General features: G+C 37.1%; 1 pseudogene; it reads right to left on the bottom strand.

The window, feature by feature from the left end:
* Positions 1-2,900: 2,900 nt before the first annotated feature.
* Positions 2,901-3,802, bottom strand: LOC148913494 (uncharacterized; annotated as a pseudogene).
* Between the last annotated feature and the right edge of the window lie 2,078 nt (positions 3,803-5,880).

The following is a 5,880-nucleotide window of genomic DNA, read 5'->3' as shown; positions in this document are numbered from 1 at the left end:
TTGTAACTGTTGGTTTCTTTGTCTTTCTTGTACAAAGTACAAAAAAAACCAGTTTTAGCAGCACTATTTACGACAAGACTTATCATAAACAAACACTAAGAAAGGATCTCAATGGAGATTACCTTCTTTACGAATACGTTTTATAAAAGGAATGAAATACTCAAGGTTGGGGATTATCCCTAGAGAATAATTCGAGAATACACAGTGTTGACACTAGCGTGAGAAAAGATGGTGTTACGTTAGTTTACAAGCATATTAGTTTTTAGTTGACGAGTATTCATATCTTTCATTTGCTTTTTGACAGTCCCAATAGGCACCGCTGTAAACATTGAACTATTGTTAGGAGGGAAAGTAAAAAAGGGGGGAAAGGGGAAAACAGTTAAAAAAGAACATTTTTCATACTATCCAGGCCCTTTTCGCTACAGAATAATCCACCAGTCCGCAACCCATCTGGCATAAATTGTGAATTTACTTTTTAAATATAAGGTAAAAAATAAAACTCCTAAACATTTTTCCATGTTTGTAAGTAATTGGATTGACTGCCGTGACACATGACTATAATTCATTTAGAGTTTTATATGCAAGAGCTGATTGGATTAGTTATGGAAAAAATTCTAAGAAAACTGAAGTGTCCAATGGCTTGAAGTGGCCCTCTGCACAAGCACTATTGAACTGCTCAACATGGCCGGGGGGGGGGGGACACGTTATTTTTAAAAAATCATCAGCATCAAACATTAACATAGTGTTCAAATAATTATCTAAAGGAATGTCCCTCTTTTTCCTTTTCTTTGACAACCGTAACTCAAAATCATTCAGAGTCCAACAACCTGTTGGTCTTTAACAAACACCAGATTTTTTGGGGTAAGCTATAGTAAATCCCTTTTATATAGCAATCAGTTTTAGGATGTAAACAGTAAACTCTGATCAACCTTGTGTTATGCTGAAAAGCTACACATTGTGATTAACAGAGTTAATACAGGTATGTCTAGTGTATTGCCTTGGACACTATAAAACACCAAAGCTTGGATGACGTTGAGCACTCTTGAAACAAACATTTCTTTTTAAACTTTTCAACAACAAAAAATCATCAATGCATTGTAATAGACCTAATCATTTTTCTTTGTAAATTGTACACTTATAAACCATGTGAACATCATGTAAACATCACATGATTTGAATTGTGCAAATTACATACAAGTTGATTAGGTCTACTGAATTTACAAGAGTTTCTATAGGAAAAGGACCAGTCATATTTACAGGGAGGGGGCTGGGTGCATTCTGATTTTCACTGGCACAAATTTTCATGACCCTCCCCCATAATTTCCCTTTGTCTCTCTTGGACCTGTCCTTTGTGAAGCAAAAAAATGATGCCCCACCCTCTATTTGCACCCCCCCCCCCCCCCCCCCCCCCCCCCCCCCCCCTGTAAATAACGACTGGTCCCTAAGTATGACTAGTGTATTGCTTTAACCTATACAACACCAAAAGCCGGTGAGCTGAACATGCATTCAGTGAACTCTTGTTTGAATGACTCGTACTCCACAAGTACCTTGCTAACTGGCAGGTAAAGGGTACAGCTGCAAGTATTAGCTGTGAGCTTCCTTTGTGTTTCAGTGTGATGGAACATCACAGAAAGTTGCTTATCAAATCCAGTCGCCGGTATGGTTGGACATCCAGTAACAAACTGTAAATGTGTGTAAGTTGGACAGATGATCGAGTTGAGGTCATCAGTGTCTGGATCAAGAATGCTTGTTGACACACTATCAGCTTCGACATCTTCAAGATAATGTGTAAAGTTGAATGCTATTGCTTCTTCATCCCTTCTGTTGTTACTTCCAGTGGGAGAATAACAAAACTGAAACAGTTGGTCAACCTTATCTGCATTGAGCTTTTCAGCTTCCGAGAACTGTAGCAATTTTCGAGATTTCATAGGGTTGCTTCTCATGACATCTAGGACTCCATTAATGTTCAAACCCTGGATGAACTGTTCTATTTCTGGTAGAGTTGACAGAATCATATAATGCAGGCAAATGCACCTTATAAACTCTTCTTTGTTTTGAAGGGTCACCACTGGTTTGGAATACCCTGCTTAAATCTAAATGGGGTGTTAAATGAAGCTTCCTTCTTAAACACATCTGGATCACTGATTTCCTGAAGTTCTCTAGCTTTAACCTAACTTTTCCTGTTGGTAGATCACTGATGGACGTGGAAACAGCTTGTAGTTTTCCATGGATAATATAGTCCACAACAGGGGGTGAAAAAATTATGGGACCAGGTGATCTCTGAAGAATGGACAATGCTGCCATTACACCATAATAATAGTATTCTTCTTTCTGCAAGGCCATCACATTGTGGGCAAAGCTTCGGCTGTTTGGTTGACCAGTGAAAAGGCAAGATGTTTGCATATATCTATGAATAAGGAAGAACAGTTCCTTTCTTGGTCCTCCCTCATTCACAGCAGGCTCTCCTATGAACTGAACGTTGACTGTGCCACTACTGAGACTTTCCTTCTTGTATCTCTTTAGTTTAAGCAGGGTGTCCTCCCAGACAAAGCTTCTTCTAACTTTAAGTTTGATTTCAGCACCTGAATCCGAATGTTCCTTGTATAACTTCTTCAGTTGATCACTAATGGAAGCCTGGTCTTCTACTTCTGTTTTATCACATGCATTATTTCCTTCATCAGATGTGATATTCCAGGCAGACTCCACAAATTCATCTGAATCCCAACCATCATCATTTTCGATAACAGAAGCATATGAATCAATTAATTGATCTGAAGATCTTTCTGTTTTAGCAGAAAGGTTGATGACAGCATTTTCAACACCACCACCATCCTTTAAAGCATTCAAGATTGCCAAATCACTTAAATGGGGAAAGATGTCCTTCACAATTTATGGGGAGTGATTTCATGGCAGCTAGTTTTAGCTTCCCTGTTGCTCTTTGTAGCCAAACTGTCACCCAGACTGCTTGAAGGACCAGATTCTTTCGTAACTTTCTCACTGCTGATTTTTACATCACTGATGTTCCTTAGGGAACTTGTTGGATGGCTAGTGTTTGCTGTCTCTCCTGTGAGATCACATTTGGTTAAACAAATCTTCTTTTTAGGAATCTCTGAGACTTTACTTTCATCTTCGCTGCTTTCTGCATTCGTGTCTAAAAAACTGTCAATGCTTCTTTCAAAAAAGTCGGAGTTGGTACAAATGTAGAAGGTAACCGATTATATGGTTTTCCTATTTCAGATTTGTATTTACATAAAGAAAACGGTTCATCGCTTTCTTTTAAGATTTGAACCAATGTTCCATCAGGATACAACAGTTTGTAGCACTTCGGGGATGCCTTTATGACGTCATTGGAATTGTGCATTGCATGTTTTGTCACAGCTGATGTCAAGATCTCTTCACCTGTTCGACGACTTCCTGAGTTTCAGTGGCAGATTCTTGCCTCTCTGAGGTTTGAGCACGCCTTCCTCTTCATTAAATCTCATAATTCCAACGTTGATGCATACTTCTTCGACTGAATCCACTTTTTTCCCTTTCTTTTGCTTGAAGCGACTGGTTCTTTCATCTTTTTTCTTCAGCATAAAGGAATCGAAGGTTGGTGGCTTGACGGCGGCTTGTAGGAGCTTCACCAGACACATTACTCTGATCGCAGGAAGAACCCACATTCTTACTACATTTCACACAGAATCTGAAGCCCTCTTTCACAGGATTTCCACACGAGCTACAGAACATGATTAAAGCAAAACGATAACTATAACTTGATGTTAAACAAACATGGCATCTTTCGTACGAAAACCCTCCGTGCCCGTTTATGGCAGGCGTTCCAAACCATAAGCATTGCTGCTTAGTCTTCCTCTGTCAAATATATGGAGTTGGTTACCATGCTTCTGACTTGTGTTTTGAGCTCTGGGGCGTGCTTTGGTTTGAATATTTGTGTTTCGGAATATTTGTGTGTGTTTCAGAATATTCTTTCGTGTTTTGAAATATTTATTTGTGTTTTAGAATTTTGTGTTGTGTTTTAGAATATCTATTTGTGTTCTGGAATATTTATTTGTGTTCTGGAATATTTATTTGTGTTTTAGAATATTTATTTGCGATTGACCCTTTTGGGCCACCGTAGAAAACCCAATAAAGCGCTTATTGATTTTTTTTATTCATGTACAAATTCTAAAGCCGGGCTCCCAGTGTACCTAACAGAACATTGTAAACAACAGCAAGTACTTCTACGCGTCTTCGCTTGGTTCATTGTTTCATACCTAAATAGTTGATAACTAAATACGCCATAAGCACCTCATGGCAGGTAATTGTTTTAAAGATATATGGCGTGTACTGGGTATAGTAAATAAAACGACTACATCTTAGTCCTTGTTATGAAGTTTAGAAAAAAGCCGAATTGTTTATCAAGCATCGAGTTTTAAAATTGAAAACCAATCACTTTATATCAGCATTAGTCAAACCTAATCATTTTAAAAACATTAACTAAGAATTATCTAAAATCTGATTCAGTCATTAATAATCATATCTAGCTCATGTAATTATGAAATGAAACTTGTGAAAAAGTATATTTTTGCATAAAATTATCTATAAAATATGTAATGTTACTTTTTTATTGTACTTACCTGAATCTTTGATGTATATGATATTTATGATAAGGCAAAAAGGTAAGAAAACTGAATTCAAAGAGCAGTTCATTGTTTGACTTACACACGTGTACTCCGATTCTGGGAAACCAAACGCTACACAGGAAGCCCAATACTACTTGTTCGTGTTCATGAAAGCCGTATATAATATAAGTTATATATAATATAATTGAAAATGATTAAAATAGCATAAATTCAATAAAATAGTTAAAATTAACTAACGATTTGCCTGCCCGATAATGACTGATTTAAAAAAATCATTTTTGATGTTGACGACTTTAAATTATGAGGTAGTAAGTTCCATTTCATCGCACCTCTATATGAAAATGACCCTTTATAGTACTCGGTCTTCGGGACACGAGGAATCTCGATATTTAGTTCTTTGTCTCTAGGTCGAGATTTACAAGGGATATTTTACGAACATCTTGAGAAAAGATCGCTAATGTTTGTAGGTACAGCATTGTTAACTAAATCATGCATAAATAAACACAAGTGTTTATGTCTGCGAGATGCAAAATTATCCCAATTTAGGGAATTCAATACATCCTTGGACCTGACATCATAACCTAGAAAAGTTATTATTCGGCCAGCACGGTTCTGTAATTTTTGTAATTTAGTGGCGAGACCTTTGTTTAAATTGCCCCACATCACAGTGTTCAAAAACAGGCTGTATAAGAGCGCTATATATTAATTAAAGAACCTCTAAGGGTACAAAGCCACGAGCCTGTTTTAAACCATTTATGGAACGCTTTACTTTGGAACACATATTTTCAATATGCCCATCCCATTTAAGGTTTTGATTAAGGTAAACGTAAAAATGTTTTGTTGAATACAACCTTTTTTATTTGCTTATCTCCAATGTGAATTGAGATAGTCATCCCTAAATTGGAGAGCCTGAAATCTGAGCCCATAACCATATACTCAGTTTTAGTAGTATTTAAACTAATTTGTTCGCCAACAGCCACTGGTTTACATTATTTAAATCCTCATGCAGCTTAATCTGCATTTCAATTGTTGACAAAGAGACAGTACTCACAAGAGGGTCATCAGCGTACATATCCGGTTCAGTGAATAGAAGACACCCCGGAAAATCATTTAAGTATAAAGAAACAGTAAAGGCCCCAAAATGGAGTCTTGAGGTACTCCACAGCTTACTGTCAAGGGTTGAGATAAACAACTCTCAACAATACACTGTTGCTGCCTATTTTGACAAATGAGGTTTAAAGAAAGAAAGAAAGAAAGA

Source organism: Actinia tenebrosa, unplaced genomic scaffold (genome assembly GCF_029948245.1).
Source record: "Actinia tenebrosa isolate PJP-AT-01 unplaced genomic scaffold, QUT_ActTen_1.0 PGA_scaffold0__85_contigs__length_37466705, whole genome shotgun sequence".
In the NCBI taxonomy this organism is placed as follows: domain Eukaryota; kingdom Metazoa; phylum Cnidaria; class Anthozoa; order Actiniaria; family Actiniidae; genus Actinia; species Actinia tenebrosa.
The sequence above is the reverse complement of the archived record's forward strand: the minus strand, read 5'-3'. Positions and strand labels throughout refer to the sequence as shown.